This window comes from Haliotis asinina, chromosome 13, assembly GCF_037392515.1.
Source record: "Haliotis asinina isolate JCU_RB_2024 chromosome 13, JCU_Hal_asi_v2, whole genome shotgun sequence".
Taxonomy (NCBI): Eukaryota; Metazoa; Mollusca; class Gastropoda; order Lepetellida; family Haliotidae; genus Haliotis; species Haliotis asinina.
The window spans coordinates 54,198,580-54,220,858 of NC_090292.1; the positions used below are offsets into that span (position 1 = coordinate 54,198,580).

General features: G+C 39.6%; 1 protein-coding gene across 1 annotated transcript in view; it reads left to right on the plus strand.

The window, feature by feature from the left end:
• Window positions 1–790: 790 nt before the first annotated feature.
• LOC137260427 (uncharacterized) overlaps window positions 791–22,279 on the plus strand; it is a 33,125-nt gene continuing 11,636 nt past the window's right edge. The window contains exon 1 of the mRNA XM_067798086.1: window positions 791–876. The gene's annotated coding sequence lies outside the window, so the exon portion shown is untranslated. The remainder of the gene's footprint in view (window positions 877–22,279) is intronic.

The window sequence follows — 22,279 nt, forward strand, 5'->3', positions numbered from 1 at the left end:
CAACAATAGTTTAAACCTATCACGTGACCTGATTTATGTCCAGGTTGATAGTTTAGTATTTTTGTCAACCGAGACACCTCATTAGAGTATCAAAGTATAGCACTTGAAGGAAACATGTAGCTCAAGTGAAGCCCGGTGTTCAGTCTTGCACTTCGTGAGCTAATCAAGTCAAGTAAAGTCAAGTCAAAGAATTACAGCATGATGTGACATGTACATGATTTGAAGAATGGAACCCACCCACGGCAAAGACACTGCATTGTGCAGCACAGGGTGAGAAGAGGTTCGTTTTCACTGTGAGATTTTTGCCATACAAAAGTTAGTCGGAGATTCTGTTTCAGGGTGTGACTGTTCAGTGATGCGCATGGTGTGTGTTATTGCATTTATTAACCAATAACATATTTGTCCCGCCTGCGCCCGGTCCGATTTTTAGACCATCCCGCTATGTCGTTACATGAGCAGATAATGTTTCCATGATGCTGTGAGTACATATGTTGGATCTTTTGGATAGTAAAATAACCTTAAAAATCCAAAATAAAATAAACAAACGTGATGTGACACAGCATTATTACGCTCATACCCCTTAGGACTACTCCGAGCACGAACGCATGCACGCATTCACCCATACCCCGTTTCAAATTTTCGACTTAAATAAGGCCTTACATACACTGATTTCACTTTAACGTTACAAGCAGAGGGGGCCCTCGTAGAGTCAGGCGAGGTCAGGTATCGCCAGCCACTCAGGGACGTCAGCAGGTTACTGTATTAAAGAACATAGTTTTCAGTGTCTATTCCTATATGTCACAGTGACACACAACTGATATCAGTGGACAGCCACACTTCCGGGAAGGGAATTACTACACTTGTTTGGGGGTTCAGGTAAGTTTTCAGTTGTTATTGCATTCGTTTCTTTCAATGAATAGCAAGAAGAACCAGCGACATATTTCTTCTTTGTTACTTGCCGGTCCAGTGGCGTTTTTGAAAAGAATGAAGACACTTTTCAGGGGAAATTCGCTGCGTGGTGTTTGAGTAACTGGTTTTCAGACACTAAATAACATAACTGTCATTATTTCCCCCTGGGCTACAGCTCATGTTGTGTTCATAAAACAATGCTCAACATCAAACACACCAACACCTTGAGTTTGGTATCGCAGTGCACTACACAACTCTGCAGCTAGGAGAGCTAGCACAAAACAAGATCTGTCCCGACTAATATTGACTGGTTTACTTGTGACAGACGTCTTGAAAACTCTGGTCGGTTGTAAACATTCTCTACCGATAGCTTTATTGTTTGCTTTACTGTTATTTCTTGATTAAATCGTCGTTCATTCCCAAAAGACAGATCTCCTAAAAGACAGACACAGTGAGTACACTAATTAGCTGAGCATGGTATCATGGTAACATGGTATAATTTGATGGGGCACAGTGAGTGGTTTATAATCACATTTCATGAGGAATATATTAACAGACTGGGGGAAAACACAGATAAACTTTTGACAAAAATTAATTTTCCTTGTTCAACAAGTGACGGATAGTGGGGGCAGTATCTGGCCGGCACTATATTTCAGCATCTTTAGTTTATTAATCTGTGACTCCTCCAACAAGAATTCTATCATCTGGAAAACGTTGGGGTGGACCTTCTATAACCTCCCATGCCAGCCCTCCAAGCTGTTATTTGTTGTAGGCCTGAGTGGTTCCATTCTCGAAAGTTATTATTAAGTTAGGTTATTGTAATTTTTTTCTGTAAAAATTCAAAGCGTTGTGTCTTAATGATAAAATCGTGGACGGATTCAACTATTTTTTGTTTTACTGTGCGAAAGTTCTGTGTGTCCGTTCATTACGGCGTCCATGTGAAAATACATATTAGGTCGTATCTTACTATAGTTATCTCAAGTGAACAAAATAGTGTTTTCACTCTGATATCCACAAGACCAACACGGACCGTCCATTAAATATCTGATATACGCATCGGCGTTAAGGTTTAGGAACTTGTAATCGAACTCTCTTAGCCTGTATGACCTGTATTAATGCCTCTCCAGAACACATACTTTGTTCACATTTGTACGAGGAAATTTTACATGATATTACCATACACTGACATAATATTGTATTAGATGAGTGAGAATGTTTCGTACGAGTCAGTCATCACAATAGAAACAGACTGCATTGGTATTATAAGCTTTAAGTGGCATTAAGAGGTAGTACCCAAAGTTTTCTTGGTATTTTTCTTTTACCACACATGACTAGGTTATTGTTTGTTTTGTTTTTTAGTTTGTTGTCTCAATTTATCCTGTGAGTTAAAGCTGAAACAAGAAATGAACATTATGATTCCATAATTGTGAATTTTTGGATTTACCAAATGACTGCTCTATATATGCATGTCCTTTCGTTGACACTCACTGCCTCTGTCACATGTATATATTATGTGATTATTGATGACGGTTGATATAAACCAGTACAGGCAGTGGGCAGATTTGCTGTCAAGCTTCACTCTTCATCATTGCACAAACTATTAATCTTTATTTATATGTCAAAAGTACGGTGTTTATATACACCCTCGATATCTATTATTATAATATTACTGCTGCTCTGTTGTGGAGATGTTCTCCCAAATCCCGGTCCACGTAATCTGAGAATTATCCATTTAAACGTGCGGTCTCTCAAAGGAAAGATTGATATTATTCACGCTGAGTTCAACTCTAATGATGTTATCTGTCTCACCGAAACATGGCTAACAGAAAATATTCCAAATGGTGATATAGCTATCCCAGGATATCATTTACTGTTTCGTAAAGATAGAGGAAGTCGCGGAGGCGGTGTAGCGGTGTATGTAAAAGAAAATCTGTGCGTAAAATCCATGGGTACGTTAGATGTAAAGGATCTTGAGGCGATATGGGTCCAAATCAAATGCAAAACTAGAACGTATCTCATCGGAACATTTTATCGCACCGATCAGAGTGAATATTATTGGAACTTTGTAAACATTGAAAATCAAAATTTTCTCTTATAACTGGTTTCGTCGGGTCATATCTGATTACTGGTGATTACTGGTGATTACTGATGATAACTGAGTTCACTAATTATTATGAACTGTGTTCAGAGTACATGGCATGTGAGCGAACTCAGGTGTGTGAGACGACCCCCAGGCTTAGATAAGCATGGAGGGTGCTGCCTCTGTTGACCTTTAATCCCAATCCGCTTATAGCCAATGAAGTGCCGGCAAAAAGAGAATGAACCTTACGTACTTGTATAAGATCCCGGGGTAGAATAGGCCTTCAGCAACCCATGCTTGCCATAAAAGGCGACTCAGCTTGTCGTAAGAGGCGACTAACGGGATCGGGTGGTCAGGCTCGCTGACTTGGTTGACGCGTGTCATCGGTTCCCAATTGCGCAGATCGATGCTCATGTTGTTGATCACTGGATTGTCTGGTCCAGACTCGATTATTTACAGAACGCCGCCATATAGCTGTAATATTGCTGAGTGCGGCGTAAAACTAAACTCACTCACTCACTCACTTGTATAAGACGTGATCTGTGAGTGAGTGAGTTTAGTTTTAAGTCGCATTCAAAGTCTCCATCGACAGCTGATAGTCAACAAACGGTGAAAAGTAAACCGAAGCCAAAGCCTGATGCTTCAAAACAACAAAGTGGCACAGCTCTTAAAGTATCACAGAACAAAATTCAGTTGTTCAATAAATACGGGTCTCTTGAAGACATGGACGTTTCTGATCCATTCTAGGGCACATAGCTTGTCGCCCTCCAAAAGAGTGCGAGGTAGATCCCCAATAAATCCCCCCCAAAAGACAGTTTATTCCAATAATATTGTACAGTGGAACTGCAAAGGATTGAGGACTAATTTACATGAATTACAGCTATTAGTCCAAGATTTTACACCTTCAGTCTCCAAGAGGCATATTTAAAACAAACAGATACATTTGACCTTCGTCAATTTAATGCATATCATTGTTTTTCACCTCCGGGTGATAGGGCCACTGGTGGATCATCCATTCTAGTCACACAAAACGTTATTCAAAGCCCTGTTTCACTTAATTCTAATATGGAGACTGTTGCAGTGAGAATTACTTTACATGTAGTGTTTACGCTACGCTCTCTTTATATTTCACCGTCTTCGACGTTTGCCAAAACTGATCCTCAAGCTCTATATGACCAACTCATATCATTACAATCAGGATCAGGGTGTTATTTTGTACAGTATTTTGTCAGTCACACTATTTAGTATAAAGATAAACAGTTTATCAAAAGTTTGAAACGATTTAATTGATGAATCGTTATTTGTGGATGATTTTAATATTTCTTGTCGTGGTAAAAATATGCTTACCATTGAACGACAACTGCTGTTGTGTTTAAACACGATTAATAAATGGTGTCTTGAAAACGACTTTAAATTTTCTAAATCGAAAACTAACTGCATACATTTTTGTCGTAAATACAAACCACATAAGGACCCTGAACTATCTCTAGATGGCACACCAATTAAAGTTGTTAAGGAAGCTAAGTTCTTGGGTCTAATCTTTGATTCACACTTAACGTTTTTACCGCATATTACGTCACTTAAAACTAAATGCCAGAAAGCACTTGACTGGTTGAAAGAGGTTTCAAATTCTTAATGGGGAGGGGATCAAGCTACCCTTCTCCATCCATATCGATCTCTCGTGCGTTCTAAACTTGATTATGGCTCCATCGTCTTTGGTGGAGCCTGCAAAAGCAACTTAAAACTATTAGATTCAGTTCATCATCAAGGTCTAAGACTTTGTCTTGGCTCCGTTAGAACTTCACCTATTGACAGCCTGTATGTCGAGGCTGATGAACCATCTCTTGAGCAGCGACGTATAAAATTAGCTTTACAGTATGTAACAAAATTATATTCCAGTGAGTCAAACCCTGCATATAACTGTGTTTTCAATCCTCCGTATGAGGATTTATACAATAAGAAATCTTCTCTTGTTCCGCATCTTGGTTTAAGAATAAAACCACTTATTTCTGCTGCCAGCATTGAGCTGGAAAACATAGCTCCTTCCCGTCTTCTTTCTTCTCCTCTTCGGCAGTTGGTTAGGTCACAAGTTGACCTAACATTAACGACATTTAAAAAAATATCAGAAACTAATGAATTACAGTATAAACAAGAATATAATCAATTGAAACACAAATATAACAATTATAAATCCTTATTTGCAGATGGCTCCAATGCTAGTGGCTTGTGCCACTGTCATTGGATCCAGAACAATATCTTCTAGATTACCAGATAATAGTTCTATTTTTACAGCTGAAGACACCCTAAACGTAAACAATATATATCCTATTCCCACTCTCTTTCTTGCCTTCAGGCTATTAAAAACCTATCTTGTAAACATCCAGTTTTAATTGAGATTATTGAATTGTATAATGATCTTGTCACTGGCCAATAGGACATAGTCTTTTGTTGGTTAACCAGCCACGTAGGCATTTCCGGTAACGCAATGGTCGATCTTGCTGTCAAGGCAGCACTCAACAAATCTGTGACACCACTTCTTATTCCATACTCCGATTATAACGATAGCATTAGAACTTACATCCGTGATCTGATGCAGAAGAAGTGGGACACCCAAGTCGGTATCAATAAATTACATGAAATAAAACCGTATATTGGTTACATCTACTTGGGCTGTCAGTCCAGATTTGAAGAGGTTATTTTACGACGATGTCGTATTGGCCATACTAGATTGTGATGAGAGAGTCAAGGTCAAGCATATTCTGCTTGACTGTGTTGAATTCTCCATCACAAGGGATAAGTATTTTACAGTTAAAACAATGAAGGATCTTTTTACCAGCGTTAATTCTCATTTAATTATTGGCTTTTTAAAAGAAATTGATTTTTTGATGGAATTTTGAATATCATGTCGTGTAAATAGATGTATTTTAATGATTGGTAGTTTGGATTAGTAACATGAATTGTTGGTGGCTGTACCCTCAAAAGGGGTTGAAGTATTGTAAAATTATTGTCCTCCTGAGAGGGTACGTAAGTCCACAAACATTCACAGTAAATTTAAGTCTGCCAGGATTTTAATCGTAGTATTCATGTTATTTTAATTTTGACTAACTTTTTGTACAATCGCCAGCAGCTGAAAGGATGGTGTAAATCCAACTAGGGTCCATGTAGCCAGCAAAGGTACTGTAAGTCCCCATGGTTCCTAGTGTGGTGATCTACCTTCTGTTGTTGGCGATCTATAGTCTGTTTTTATATTGTATTGTATAAATAGTGCTATTAGTTTTAACTTTCCATGCTAGTTTTAATTGAAATTGTGATATTCTAGTTGTTTTACTGTCCTTCGTTGACAGCTTTTTATAATTTATATATGCTCTTTTTCATTGTTGAATGTTCTCGTCACGATATGGCTGAGATATTGCCGATGTGACGTTAAATATTAACTCACTCACTTAACAGGAGTGTATCTAAAGTTTCAAAAAGTGAGTTCCAAAATATTTGTTTAATTATTTCAGAGAAAAAACAACACATCATTATTACTGTGCAATCCGGATTTATTGCTGTGATTCTTCAACTTGTCAGTTAATAGAGTTGTTCAATTGTATTGCTTATAAAGCTAAAGAAGTAGGGGAGTGTTCTGTGACGTTACTAAAATATTTGGTAAAGTATGACATAGAGGCCTTATGAATGATTTCATTTGGTATTACCTTATTGTAATGATAATACGTCGGTTGTAATGAAATTGCTTGTGGATTACTAATTATCATTTGATTGTATATTAACCTTGTGTTTTATCATGCGATTATCTGGTACGATCATTTTTTTTCTAATTTTGTAAGTTGATTTGGAGCGGCATGTAGCTTGTAGCTTATGGTTAAAACGTATTTTTATTTCAAAATGTGCTGAAATCTGGATAAGCGAACAAGCCATGAAGCTTATATTAACGCCGCCCAAGTACATTGAAGTGTTCCTATAGGTGGACATATAGTTGAAGTAGTTCGACGACAAAGATCAATAGTAGGACCAAATAATATACAACTGTTGCTAGGTGTTTGTTATGCCTAGTAACTAAGTAAGTTGCTGCAGAAAATCGTGTTACATCTACCTTCTCTTACATTCAATATATATGCATATATCATGATCATAAAACGGTTACTTTTTTAAATGAAGTGGTGTAATGAGTTGAGAATATCACTATTTATTACGTTATTCAAGGCACCAATGCCGTATAAACATCATATCCTTGAGTATAAAAATACATAGTTGACCGTAGATTCGTGTAGTTCTGACAATTAAGGAGATAGTGGAGAACGTCTTCGTTATCATGACCGCATAAACACTTGGATGTTTCCGATTTGTGCCGCTTATATCTGTCCACGTTTAGATCACTGCAGCCGAGCTTGAGGCGACAGTGGATGATTTGACAAAATCTCGTTTCAGCATTCAAATCAAAGTAGTCATGAGTTTCTGTTCGGTTTATCATTGTTATAAATTGACTGAGGGAAACAACATTAACACATTCATCAAGCAATGGATTCCACGACATCGCACTTGGTAAAATGATTGTGAATATATTTGTGTTCTACAGTTAAAAGTTTGAATAGAACTACTATCCCTAAGATTATAGTTGCTTTGTTCAGATACTCTTCCTGGTACAAGAATGTTGAAATAGCCTGTAGCTTATTTACCAATCTATTCGTTTTGTTATGAATAAATACATTTCAACCACAATCACCCCTGCTACGCATGTAATACAAACAATACATTTCCCTTAAACTTTCAATCATGACTGCAGGCTGTATCCGCGGTTAACGCCGAGATATTTCAGCATTCCCCAGATACCTGCGTGCTTTGGATCAACGGCTACTGAGACTACCTGGGTGTATTCCTAAGCGACCCGGGGTAGAATAGACCTTCAGCAACCCATTCTTGCCATACAGGGAGACTATGCTTGTCGTAAGAAGCGACTAGCCGGGTGGTCAGGCTCGCTACATGTCATCGGTTCCAAGTTGCGCAGATCGATGCTCATGTTGTTGATCACAGGATTGTCTGATCCACAAACTGTGTTGGGCAGAAAATCAAGGGTAACGTTTGTGTAAGAATAGACTAAAACATACTCACAGCTGGTGTAATAGTGTCGTATTACTTGTCACCGTCATTCCACAACTCTGAGAGCTTCTCCTATTGTCTGACGTTACGAGGCATCTGTGCATAGACTTGGAATCTGACAGAGACATGTTGTTTACATCAGAGTTTAGGGACCGTAAAGACCTAAGTAATGGCAGTACGTTATAATATCATGCTTTGCTGAATTTAGAAGATCATCTGCTACTGGTATTGATCGAGTATTGTAGAATCACTGTAAAAATGCAGGTTATGCCAATATCTCACAATTTCCAATTTCATTTATGTTAAAGGCAGAACACCAACCCATTTCACCCTTGACTGCACGGCATTTTGTTTTGCAGGTGTTGGATGTGACCGTTGTACCAAACCATATCAATTTCAAATTTATGTTAAAGGCAGAACACCAACCCATTTCACCCTTGACTGCACTACTTGGAGTTTTACTGTTACCATCTGCAGGTGGGGGATCTCACGACATTTATACACCTGACTTGCCGGGTGTTTCAAATAGCTGAGTCATGACTAAACTGTCGAACAAATTATTAAAAACACCATAGGCAATCCCGCCAACGGTTTTAAAATTTACAAATTATAACGCCCAAAGTACGACTAGCTGACATAGCATTTTCTCTATCGGTAAAGTTGCAGTCAGAGTGTTCCTACAGCCAAAGGCCAAGGTATAGCCGGTATGATTTGTCTTGCTCAAAGGGATCACAAAATAGTCTCGGACGGAACGTATTCTAAACTTCTAAATGCACGCCAGGTCATGGCTCCGTGCCTACCCACTCTCCCATTATAAAAGGTTTCCGTATCAGATAGAGTGAATAGCTAGGATATACTCAGTTACAGTGGATAGCTAGGATATACTCAGTTACAGTGGATAGCTAAGATATACTCAGTTACAGTGAATAGCTAAGATACACTCAGTTACGGTGAATAGCTAAGATATACTCAGTTACAGTGAATAGCTAGGATATATACTCAGTTACAGTGAATAGCTAAGATATACTCAGTTACAGTGAATAGCCAGGATATATACTCAGTTACGGTGAATAGCTAAGATATACTCAGTTACAGTGAATAGCTAAGATATACTCAGTTACAGTGAATAGCTAGGATACACTCAGTCACAGTGAGTAGCTTAGATACACTCAGTCACAATGAATAGCTAGATATACTCGGTCATGGTGAATAGCTAAGATATACTCAGTCATAGTGAATGGCTAAGATATACTCAGTTACAATGAATAGCTAAGATATACTCAGTAACGAAAGGCTAACGACATCTAAATCTTGGTAGTTGTAAACTCCATAAATGTTATTATGAAGTCAGTAATGTCTGGTATGAACTGCCATGTCAGACTGAACAAACACACCGAACTGGACTGAACAAAACGCATATGCACCGTGTGGGCTATACTGCAGGTGATTTAATGAAATACGCGTCCCACTGTAATTTAGTCTTTAAGATTGGTTTGAAAACAATCGTACACGTCGTACATATATATATATCTAAATAAAGATAAAAAACAAGACCCCCCACCCCCCCACCCCCCACCCCCCAAAAAAAAAAAAAAAAAAAAAAAAAAAAAACAGAAAAAAAACCCCTCCATATTTCAAATTTGTTTGTCACATGATGGGGCGTCACAGGGGAATGCCATAAACACCCATAGGGATGCTGGGAGGTGGAACGAGATTACAAGAGATTGTCAGACATTTACAGGTCCAGTAGAGTTACATTTTCACAAATCCAGTCACGCCAGGCATAAACATAAACTGAAAGACCGCCCACGCAGTGGCAGTCCTCGGAAAGCGACGCCACGTGAGGATCGGTATCTTGTGACATCAGTCACAAGTGCGCCAGGTCTTGCTCAAACTCTCCACAGCCCGTCCGTACTCATCCCAACTCGTCCTGCTGGGCCCCATGCTTCTTGTTTATATCTTGTTTATATATATATATATATATATGTGTGTGTGTGTGTGTGTGTGTGTGTGTGTGTGTGTGTGTGTATGTGTGAATTTCAGTGAACCACAACCTCATATTATAGAGTATATGCATGTACTAGATTGCTATTTTCTAATGATGTCACAACTATTTGTTTCAGTTTTGTAATCGGAAATGGTCAAAGTAAAATTTAAAAGGACGGAGAGGTTCTCATCCTTATTTATTTCTGCTAAGTGGACTGATCCACCGGCTGTTGCTAAACTTTTCTTACTGAGTAAGGGTGGACAGGGTGAAGTGGATGAGCTAAGTGGACTGATCCACCGGCTGTTGCTAAACTTTTCTTACTGAGTAAGGGTGGACAGGGTGAAGTGGATGTGCTAAGTGGACTGATCCACCGGCTGTTGCTAAACTTTTCTTACTGAGTAAGGGTGGACAGGGTGAAGTGGATGTGCTAAGTGGACTGATCCACCGGCTGTTGCTAAACTTTTCTTACTGAGTAAGGGTGGACAGGGTGAAGTGGATGTGCTAAGTGGACTGATCCACTGGCTGTTGCTAAACTTTTCTTACTGAGTAAGGGTGGACAGGGTGAAGTGGATGTGCTAAGTGGACTGATCCACTGGCTGTTGCTAAACTTTTCTTACTGAGTAAGGGTGGACAGGGTGAAGTGGATGTGCTAAGTGGACTGATCCACTGGCTGTTGCTAAACTTTTCTTACTGAGTAAGGGTGGACAGGGTGAGGTGGATGTGCTAAGTGGACTGATCCACTGGCTGTTGCTAAACTTTTCTTACTGAGTAAGGGTGGACAGGGTGAGATGGATGTGCTAAGTTTTGCTGTAGGCCAATATCTGAGCCAGCGTGTGCGAGTAATCACCAAGTCGGTTTCTACTAGGAGACTTTCACGATAAAAAATGAGTTTACTACAAGTTCGTTACAAAACTCTTGTATTTCGTTTTTCAAACTGGTAGTTTGAAAAGTAGTATGACAAAAGTCCGCTGGAAAGATTTCATGGCAGAAGCATAACACTCACTCCCCGACTATATGTAATATTGAAACAAATGAACGTATTTAGATTGAAAGTGAGCTTCAGTGAGCGGGCAAGAATCTGTGGAAATCTAAACTTTGTTCATTGAAGGCTTCAATGGCTTCCCCCGTTTAGTAACCCCTGTGAAGAAAGAATCACGGTTTTAAAAAATTTACTGCATAAATTTTGATATACAGTGTATAGATCAATATTTTATCTGTGGTCGTTTAGATTAGTGACAGAGATTGTTAGTGACTGTACCCTTAAAAGGGTTTGAAGAGTTGTAAGATTGTGTCCTCCTGAGAGGGTACGTAAGTCACAAAGTATGGAAGGTCGGTTTAAAGCTACACTATTTTTCTTAATCGTATGTGTGTTCTTTTAATTATTTCTAAATTGTCCTGCTAAAATCTCCCGCATTAAGTAAAACAACGTTCAGGGACTGTGAGACAGACTAAATTGAGGGAGGTCAAGGCAAATACAGGTTCGGGGGCTGTTAGACAAACTACAATGTATGGAGGGATTATGAAACATACAACTTTATGGATGACTATGTATACAGCGACGTTTCTGAAGTAGATTCTTGTGACTATACCTAAATGGAGAGAAGCTATAAAATTAAATAAAGTTGGAGACAGTATGTTCCCCTGGAGAGTTCCATTGTCTGACGGATATGACGAAATACTGCTGTGGGATGTGATGCATTTTTGTCTATAATTTGGGAAAAAAGTGAACGAAATTTAGAACTCCCTGGTGCATGGCATTTTGTTTTGCAGATGTTGGATGTGGCCGTTGTACCAAACCATAGCAAAGACTTTACTAAGATCAGTAAACATGGGCATGGTGGACTGTTTTTGTGCTTGCGCTACTTTAATGTAAGTTTATTCACGTGTAGTGAAGCCATGCTGTCCTCTTTCATGAATGTTTTAGTTAGGATTTGGTGTGTAAGTCTGTTGTTAATGATGGATTCATGAGGAAGTGGGAGAGATTGGACGATATGGATCAAGGTCGTTATTTGGTATCCAAGGTTTGAGGACTGGCACCATCCTGGCAGTTGCTGAGTATGCAGCAGATTCGATTAAAGAGTGTGAGTGTGAGGTTTTGCTGGATTTTCTTTAGTCTGATGAAAATAAGTTTTGTTTTTCTTTAAATACCCTTGATGGCGTTAAGTTTGTTCCACATGTTTCATGAGCTCTAATTATTTAGCTTGAGGATTGTGTAGAAGTCTCCCCAGTGTTCAATCTTGACTTCTGAATATACACATGAGCATCAATCAAGCACCACCAAAATAATTGTCGTTTGCAACTAAAAGAGATAAAAAAAGAAGTCAACCAGTTATATCTAGTGAGTCATGAGTGAGTTGATATTTAACGTCACATCGGCAATATTTCAGCCATATTGTGACGAGAACCATTAATATTATACATAACAGTGAATGGTAAAAAATGTGTCTACGAAGGGCAGTAAAAACAATTGTTTTTCATTTGCCAGCAGATTGTATGTTTCCCAATCGCTAAGGTTCCAATATCTTTGGAATAGTGAGACAGTTACAGTAGGTTTTGTTTCTCGTCGTCCTGAAAATAGGAGGGCTGCTTAATTACTTTCCAGGTGTATACATATTAATTAATGGTACATTGTAAAATCCTGTCAACGAAGGACAGTAAAACTATCTAGTATATCACAGATAAGAATGGAAAACTAGTAATTAAATCTAGAAGGACGATACAATATGAAAACGGACTATAGACCGCCAACAACTGAAGGCAGACCACATATCAGGACTTACAGCACCTTTGCTACCTGCATGGACCCTAGTTGGATTTTCACCATCCCCTCAGCCGCTGGAGATTGTAGGGAAGTTTAAGTTCTAAAACAACATGTATACTGCGCTTAAATTGGGGAAGCAAAAATTAAACTGAAAGTTTTGTGACTTACGTACCCTCTCAGGATGACAATAATTTTACGATACTTTAACTCCCTTTGAGGATACAGACACTAACCTTACGAGTTGCTAATTTATACTCCCAATCATTAAAATACACTTATGTACAGAACATATTAATCAAAATGCAACCAGGAAGGCAATTTCTTTAAAAGAAAAAACACAAGAAAAAGCATATAAAAAACAATAATTAAATGAGGACTAACAGAGGTAAAAAGATCCTTAACAGAGATCTCAGAGATGTCCATATTTGGTCAAATATATCTCAAAGTGCCATCAGACATGGCTCAGGCAAGTGTTTCAGTAGCTGATAATGTATATTGTCATCACCCGCTGCAGTGTCATGAGCTTGCTCAAAAGTTGTATATAGCTCATGTAATGAAAACACTTTATTGTAACCTTCACCATTATTTGCATCGAAATTAAGCTTTGTGTTTTCCTGATACCTCTGAAACTCAGGGACATAACTTGCCGATAATGAATTTTTGGCAAGAGTCTTGCCAATTTTATTTGCAATTTTAGACGTGTCATTAAATTATCACCATCTCTAAGATGGTGAACGGCCGATTTTGCACCTTTGCCTTTTATTCTCCGAATCATGTTCCACACCGTGCATATAGGTGTGCGTGAATTTATTTTGGAAATATAGTTCCTCCAAGATTGCCGTTTGTTTTGCTTGATGGTACGACGTGCCTTCGCATTTAATATTTTGAATTTATGTTGTTCATAAGTTGTGGATAGTTGGGTAGTGGATAGTTGACGGAAATATTTCTCTCCCCTTTTCCTCGCTTTTCTAGCAGTCGACATTAAACCATGGCATTTGCACATGTGGAGTTGTGGAGGACCTTCCCATCCACTCATCAGCAATTTCAGTTAAAACGTAAAAAAACACCTGAATAGGATCAGCCATGACCCAGAAACATTTGGGTCGTAGTTTAGATGTGCATAAAGTTGGAAATACGGACCAATCCGGACCAAAATTCCATATTGTGTAAGAAAGAGAATCAGTCTGAAATATTTCTGATAGTATCGTTGGAAAGTGATCACTTCCACAAAGGTCATCGTGGACTGATTATTCAAATTCATTAAGTGCAGTGGAATCTGCAAGATATAAATCCAGAGAAGGGTACTCGAAGGTACTGGTTGCAGGATGCAGATAAATGCTCGAAACAAATCATTGTTATAGACAAAATCTTCCAGTGTTTTACCTCTAGTGTTAGTATTTGTACCACCCCAGAGTGGATTATAGCCATTAAAATCACCCATTACAATGCAGGGTTTCGGACGTTGATCACAGAGAGCTTGAAGATCAGAGAGGTGAAGTATGAAAGAAGGCGGAATATTTAGCGAACATATTGTAAAGGCAATATGAAGAGTCAGTCTCACTGCCACGACTTGAAGATTAGTTCTGAGTGTTAGCTGGCTATGAATAACATTCTGCTTTACAAGGATTGACAATTCGCCAATGGCCCTGTCACCCGGAGGTGAGAAAGAATGATATGCATCGAACTGACGTCGATTAAACTTATCTGTCGGTTTCAAATGAGTTTCCTGCAGACAAAATACTGATGGTGCTAGGTCTTGAAGTAATTGTATCCTAATACAATTTGTCTTTAATCCTCTACAGTTTCACTGTACTATATTTCTGGAATACCTTATCATTTGGGTGGGCTGATCGGGGATCTACCCCGCGCTTTCTTTGAGGGCGACAAGCTATGTGGCCAGGAATGGATGTGATCAGATACATCCATTTCCTCAAGTGATCCAAACTTGTTAAACAATTTGATTTTATTATCTGACCCCTTTGGTGCTCGATGTGATTTCGAAGTATCTGGCCTTGTCTTGAATTTCGATTTTACAGTTTGTTTATCGTTTCTCTCAGACAGTGAAGGAGTTGTAGGCGAAGGAGATATGGTTTGCGTAGACTTTGTTTTATCTGTCTGAGTAGACAGTTCTGAGATAGCCTGGGGAATATATATGTCAGGTCAGTCTGACATGACCTTTAGGAAGTTAGTACTAGTGTAGTTGTTCCTTTTGATAACGTTTGAGATCTTTTTGTGAGGCACGTTTCAGTGTGCTCAGTAGATTGTACAAACGTTTTTGCTTCAGCAAAACTGACGTTCCTGGAAAATTTGATTTTGTTCATTTCCATTTGCCCTTTCCAAATAGGGCATTCTTCCAAAAAGGATGCATGATTCCCCGAAGAGTTTGCACATTTTTTGTTATTAGTGTCACAATCTTCTGTTACATGTGCATTCTCAGCACAGTGAGCACATGTAAAAGACAATGTGCACGTATTAACATCATGTCCGTACTTTTGACACTTCAAGCATCGCAGAGGATTTGGAATATATAAGTAACCTCCTTTGATTGACTTTTGAGGCGTTGGAGGTGAAAATGAAAACTGATATGAATTGGTTTGGACAGTCTCATTATTTTTCCGTGTTGTGAAACGTTGGACGAAAGATACGCCTTGTTCTTTCATCTCAGACACAATATCGAGTTCAGTCATGTCTGCTAGAAGATGGTCACGGTCTCGAATAATACCTTTGCTAGTATTCAGTGTTCTATGAGCACAAACTACCACCGGGACTCCGATACATATGTCAGTTGATAACAGGTTGGTCTCAACCAGCACCATCCGACGAAGGCTTAGGTCAGCTGGACTCCGTGCGCGTCGTCCAATCCGACGTCCCTTATTCACTGATAGACACAAGACACAACGTTTGGCGTGGTGTAATCAACAGCAAAACCACAATCTGGGAACATGGCGCAGGATCCATAGGTTCGATGAAAGCCGTTTTCTTCTTCGTGTTAGTGATGACCGTTGGCGAGTTTGGAGAAAGAGTAATGAGGCTTATCAGTAGTGGATGATCCATGCAGTTGAACCTTTGGTGGTGGCTCTGTAATGGTGTGGGGGTGTATCTCCTATGACTGTAAGCTGAATTTCATCCCCTTTCAAGGGACACTCAATGGTCAGAGACAACAACATGAAGAACTGGAAGCTGCTGTTGTCCTGCATTTTAATATCCAACTCCTCGCCAGTCGGCCAGTATTTATGGACAATAATGCTAGGCCCCATCGTTCTAGAACTGTTATCGCATACTTGCAAAACAGCGCAGTTGACAGATTACCTTGGCCTGCGAGAAGCTTTGATCTCAATCCAAGTGAGAATTTATGGGACCATCTGGGGCGTCAAGTTCAAGTAGGGAATCCACCTGTTCAAAATTAGCGCAGGCTCTTCACGAGGAATGGCAGAGGATTCCAATGATGTGCATTCGGCATTTGATTTCCTGTATGAGGAGGAGGGTTGCAGCAGTTTTCCGTGCGAGGGGAGGATACACCAAATACTGATGTCACCAAATACTGTTGGCTTAGGATTGAACAGTGGACGTTTTTGAGAACTTTGTGTACGTTGGACCATAGACATTGACGTTGTGTGACCATAGTTTGGACATGATTATTGATAACGTTTTTAGTGTCCTAATATGATTTTCGTTGGGGGCAAAATGTGGAAATAAGTAGGGCTAGTGTAGATTAGTAGGTGGGAGGATAGAAGTGACTTCCAATAGCGACGAGGAGGCTGGCCAGACTATTGTGATATAATTTGATTTTGTGTCCCTCTGATGGTGACCATAGGCGTGCTCGGGCGAGCGGCGAAAGAATGATGGGGTGTCAGTCACCAGTGACCTACAGAGCTGTCGTTTGAATGTACCTACTGAGTTTTGACTGGGAGTCAGGCTGGGAGTGATGATGCGTGACAGAAGGAGGGAGGAGAGAAGTGAATGAGTTAATCCAGTACCGGTCGCAACGGCTAACACCATTCGGCTTATCTATATCTCTCAAACCTCAATGATATGTTGTCTATATCATTCTGTTTATCTAAATCTAATCTAATAACATAAAACATGACAATGTGTTTTCCACTGAACAATCTGCCTGTCAGTCAGGCATGACGGGGCCATGTACCCTCTATTCAAGCCTTGTTTTGAAAGAGAGACAGTAGGACGCGCGGTCCAGTGAGCACGGGTTATTTGAAAAAGTAGGGCATAATGTTTCACAGGAGAATGACCCTTGTCTCCAGATTTCCGTGGTAAAAATATAAAATCTGTCTCTTTCCTATATGCAAGACCTGGCGGATTGCCCGTAGTCCATATGCCAATCCCGAGAACACACCAATAGTCTGACTGGAAAGGTCTGTGTCTGTGCTCCAGATGAAAATCTGATGTTTGACAATACATACATTTTGCCTTCCTATTCGTGTCAGATTGCGTGCCGAGTGTGTGCAGTATTGAATGCCATCATGGAAGACCAGGGTTGTGTTGACATGTTCTTGGTGTCGGAGTGTACATAGGATAGATTATGTAGGTAAGAGCCAGATCACTCCTGTGAAAATCCGGAGTAGTTCTCAGCAGCCCGTGCTTGCCACACAAGACGACTACACTTGTCGGGATCGGGTGGTCAGGCTCGCTGACTTAGTTGACTCATGTCATCGGTTCCCAATTGCGCAGATCAATGCTCATGCAGTTGACCAGTGGATTTTCTAAATCTGGTCCAGGCTCGATTATTTATGGACTACTGCTGAGTGCGGCGTAAATCTATACTCACTCACTTACAGATTATTCATGAATACCCACCCGTATACAGTGAATCTAATCACGGTCGTACTTAACCAATATTTTTAGGTAAAATATCGTTTTAAATAGACGGGATGATTTCACTGACTTATGTCTAAATTCTGTATGGAAGACTTGTGTGTGTCATCAAATCTCCACGCCCTCTGTGATGAATATAAATGAACCCATGTACATGACCTGCTGTGTCAGCCGGTGTTGTTCAAGCGGATAACTCTCTACCAGCAATAACCTACTTTATTGCAACCAAAACTGTGATACAAGTGAACAGATATTTCCATTGCAAGTAAAGGTTAACGTACGGCTTCAGCGTCGGTCTATCTGGCCCACCCTGCACACCCCTTGTTCTTTCTACAGCCATAAATACCGATGCTGAGAGCCTTAACTGTCGTATAAAACGGGTATGTACGCCAAAATAATATTAAACATGTTATCCCTTCCATATATATGAATATTTCAAACACCTTGCACAGTTGACTGGTCCATTGTCACGTGCTCCCACAGATTATGAAGCGCGTATTGCAGGTGCTCGCCGCTCACACGTTTACTGACTAGTGAATATGATGGACAGCGATGAGGATGTGGTTTTGACACAGAGTTGATTTTCTCAGGAAGAAGTTGATGTAAGTGTGAATGAAGCTCAAGAACGTTTCCCACAAACTTGACATAGAAACAGGTCAAGAAAAAGTAAACAAAATGCAGCTCCAATAAACACTAAACATAAAAACGAGTGGGCAGTATCGAACTTTCGAAAATAGCAAAATAATAGACTACTTCTTTCTCTCGCTGATGACCTCCTGTGGAAGGAATGCTTAGCAACATATGGATCTCGATACGTTAAACGGCGCTCTGCAGAACTTTGTATTTGAAGCTAGAGAGGAAGATGGTACAAGTACAAATACGTACAAATCGCATTCTCTCTGTGCCTTGGTCTGTGGAATACATGATGTTTAATGCGAACGGGCAAATAAATAATATATTTGAGGAGTCCTTTAAGACTGTCGGGGTTCTTGATGCTGCTATGAAGGAACTTTCTGCTATAGGGTATGGACCAGGAACGCGGGAACAGTGCCAGCCCATCACCATCGAATGGAAGAAATCGCTATGGGAAAAACGTATTTTTGGCGACTCAAACCCGGAGAGGTTACTTCACACTATGTTGTATTTGAATGAACCACAGTTGCGCCAAGAGGCGGACAAGAACATAGAAGCCCACGTCTGTACAACAAGCCCCAAATAACCGGGTCATTCACGGCTGACTGCACCGGACAGAGGTACATGCTGTACCGTGAGATGTATCAAAGGCGAACTCGGAGGTGTAAAAGACAAGAAAGTTGAGCCGAAAATGTTAAAGCTTTTCACTGGCAGCAGAACAAGGACCGCTGTTAGGTGCACCTATATATGGGAGAAGTATGCCTCATTGTGGTAGATGCTTAATGTAATATTGAATCTACAAACTGAATTTTGATTCAAGAGCTGATTGATGTAATACTCTGGGTATCTGCTTGACGATGTTAATAATTCATTGTATCCGTCTGTAAAATGTTTAATAAACAAACAAAAAAAGAGAGAATTTAGAATGTTGACGATATCCTCTTTACATGCCGGCCTACAGCTTACAAAACGTTTTTTTTAAACGAACAGTAAGCATTCCATATTCAGTATATTGCTCCCGTCAAGATTGTCAAGTCTGACTGCTGGTTCATGACGTCTCCAGTTGGTATCAACACCCTCAATACCACGGTTAAATGGATGTGGGAGAAAGAGGGAATAGCAGGGAAACAACAGCCATTTGTGGAGAGTATCGGCTGCGACGAGACTGTTTACTGAAAAAGATGACGAACAGCTCACATACGAACAGGCAGGTAATGCTGTTTTACATGTATTTGAGCTTTGTCTGATAGGTAACGTTTGGAAGATAAGTGGAAGTTTTTACTGTTACTATTCAGAACCTGTTTACACTGCGCACAGTTACTGTTACTAGTTCATTGCATGTTCATTCCTCTTTTGCACGACCTGCAGCCCATGTGCCGTCAGTGTTACATGTTTGACTTAGGACATCCACTTGTCTATTTTCAAAGGATATAGTAAAAATAATGTTTTGACTTCGTATATAGGCATTATTGGTGGAGTGCCGGTATTTTACAAAACAGTCGGCAGTTTGCTTTCTGTTGAGTATTTTACTAGCTCTTCACTTAATATGGCTGTGCGATACACCTGCAAGCATCATCTGTACTAGAGTATCTTTCACTGTGAAAGTTATGTGGTCTTTTTCTAAACATACAAGTAATGTAAACTTGTCTCTTTTAACAGGTCACCGATGTTCGGCTGTGAGATCTTACAAAAGAACAAGTACAGAGTACTCTATTATAAGGGCTGCGATGGGAGAAATGGCGACGGCAGGAAAAATGACAACAACGGTGGCGACGGCAGAAAACATGGTGACAACAGTGGCGACGTAAGACAAGATGGCGACAACGGTGGTGACGACAGAAAAGATAGCTACATTAACGGCGATGGTAGAGAAAATGGTGGCAACGGCAGGAAAGATGATGATAGCGGTAACGACGGTAGGAAAGATGGTGACAACGGTAACGACGGCAGAAAAAATGGTAACAACGGTGGCGACTTAAGACAAGATGGCGACAACGGTGGTGACGACAGAAAAGATGGCTACATTAATGGCGATGGCGGAACAAATGGTGACAACGGTGGTGACGGCAGGAAAGATATGACAACGGAGGTGGCAGCAGGAAAGCTGGTGGCGAAGGCAGGAGAGAAGGCGACAAGCGTTCTTTTTCGTTTTGTTTCAATTTTTCTTTGTTAATTATTTGGAGAAATACAACAATTAAAATAAATAAAACAAAGCTCCAACCAAACACTTCAGTTGTATTTCTTTTCTGTGAAGACAGTTTTGATAAATATCATTCGATGTCTTGATGTAAAATGTTAATTGTCTCAAGGTCTATCTGCCGTAGATGTATTTGGTAACATGAAAACAACTGTTCCTTCTTGCCGTTCTATCTGCAGTAAAAGCACTCACCATAAAAAAAAATAACTTTACACTAGGCAATGAAGCATAATGGTCGCGCCTGGTTCTTACTTGCTGGACTTCGTATAGTGCAAAACAATGCAAAACAATGGAGTGACGTCACATGAGTTTTATAAGTATCCAACAAGCATCGTGACTATGATGATATAATCCCCCGTCGCAAGTTAAGAAATCACACATAAAATGTAATGAAATTTTATGAAGAAGTGAAGTGAGTAAGTGAGTATTTAACGTCACATTGGCAATATTTCAGCCATATTTCACTTGGAAATGGAATATATGTAAAGTATATCTTTATACAAACCCGTTACAAGCAGAATGACAACTAGCGTGGTAAGTTAAAAGTGATATCACTATTTGGACAAAACAATATATACTGTTCGAAAAAAGTAGGGGATGTTGATTTTGTAATTAACTTTACGATTATATTACGATTATTACGATTATAAATATTTAGGAGATTTATCGGAGTCAATCAGTGTTGATATGTGTCATCACCATTTCCACTTCCTTACAACAATAGCTATTTTGTATGTTGTCGCTTTTGAGTGAGTGAGTGAGTGAGTGATTTAATATTTATCGTCACATCGACAATATCGCAACCATATCGTGACGAGATCGTGACGAGAACAATACAAGAAAACATGATATACATCAATAATACTTGAAACAATCTAAACCTGTTGACAAAAAAACAGCACAGACATTCAGTTAAAACAGACATTCAGTTAAAACCAGTAATGATATCTAAAACAGTTTAATTACTGAGGACACTACAATATAAAAACGGGCTATAGATTGCCAACAACTGAAGGTAGATCACCAAAATAGGGACCATTTTGTCTTACAGTGCGTTTTCTACCTGCATGGACCCTAGCTGGATTTGCATCATCCCTTCAGCCGTTAGCCTTCGTCATATCTAGCCATATATTAAAACTACACATATGCTACGAGTAAAACAGTGGAGAGCTTTAATTTACTTCGAAAGTATTGGGACTTACGTACCCTCTCGGGAAGACAATAATTTTACTGTACTTTAACCCCCCTTGAGGATACTGCCACTAACAATCTCAGTTACTAATTGAAACTTCGTAAAATATTTATCTATTTACAGCTCAGACAACAAATCTAACTCCTTTAAAAAAGCAATAACTAAATGAGAACTATGAATAATGAAAGATCCTTCAAAGTTCGTGATGTAAAATATTTATCCCTTGTGATGGAATATTCTACACAGTCAAGCAAGACATGCTTGACTGTGATTCTTTCATCACAAGGGATGCAAAATGTAGGATCTTCACCTTTAAGCAAATAGTCATGTGTATGTGGTGTGTGGCCAATACGACATCGTCGCATGATGACCTCTTCAAATCTGGACTGACTACCCAAGTAGGTGTAACCAATGTAAGGTTTTATTTCATGTAATTTGATATGATATGTCCCACTTCTTCTGCATCACATCACGGATGTAAGACCTAATTGTAGCTTTATAATCAGTGTATGGAATAAGAAGTGGTGTCACAGATTTGTTGAGTGCTGCTTTAGCAGCAAGGCCAGCAAGTGTGTTCCCAGAAATGCCTA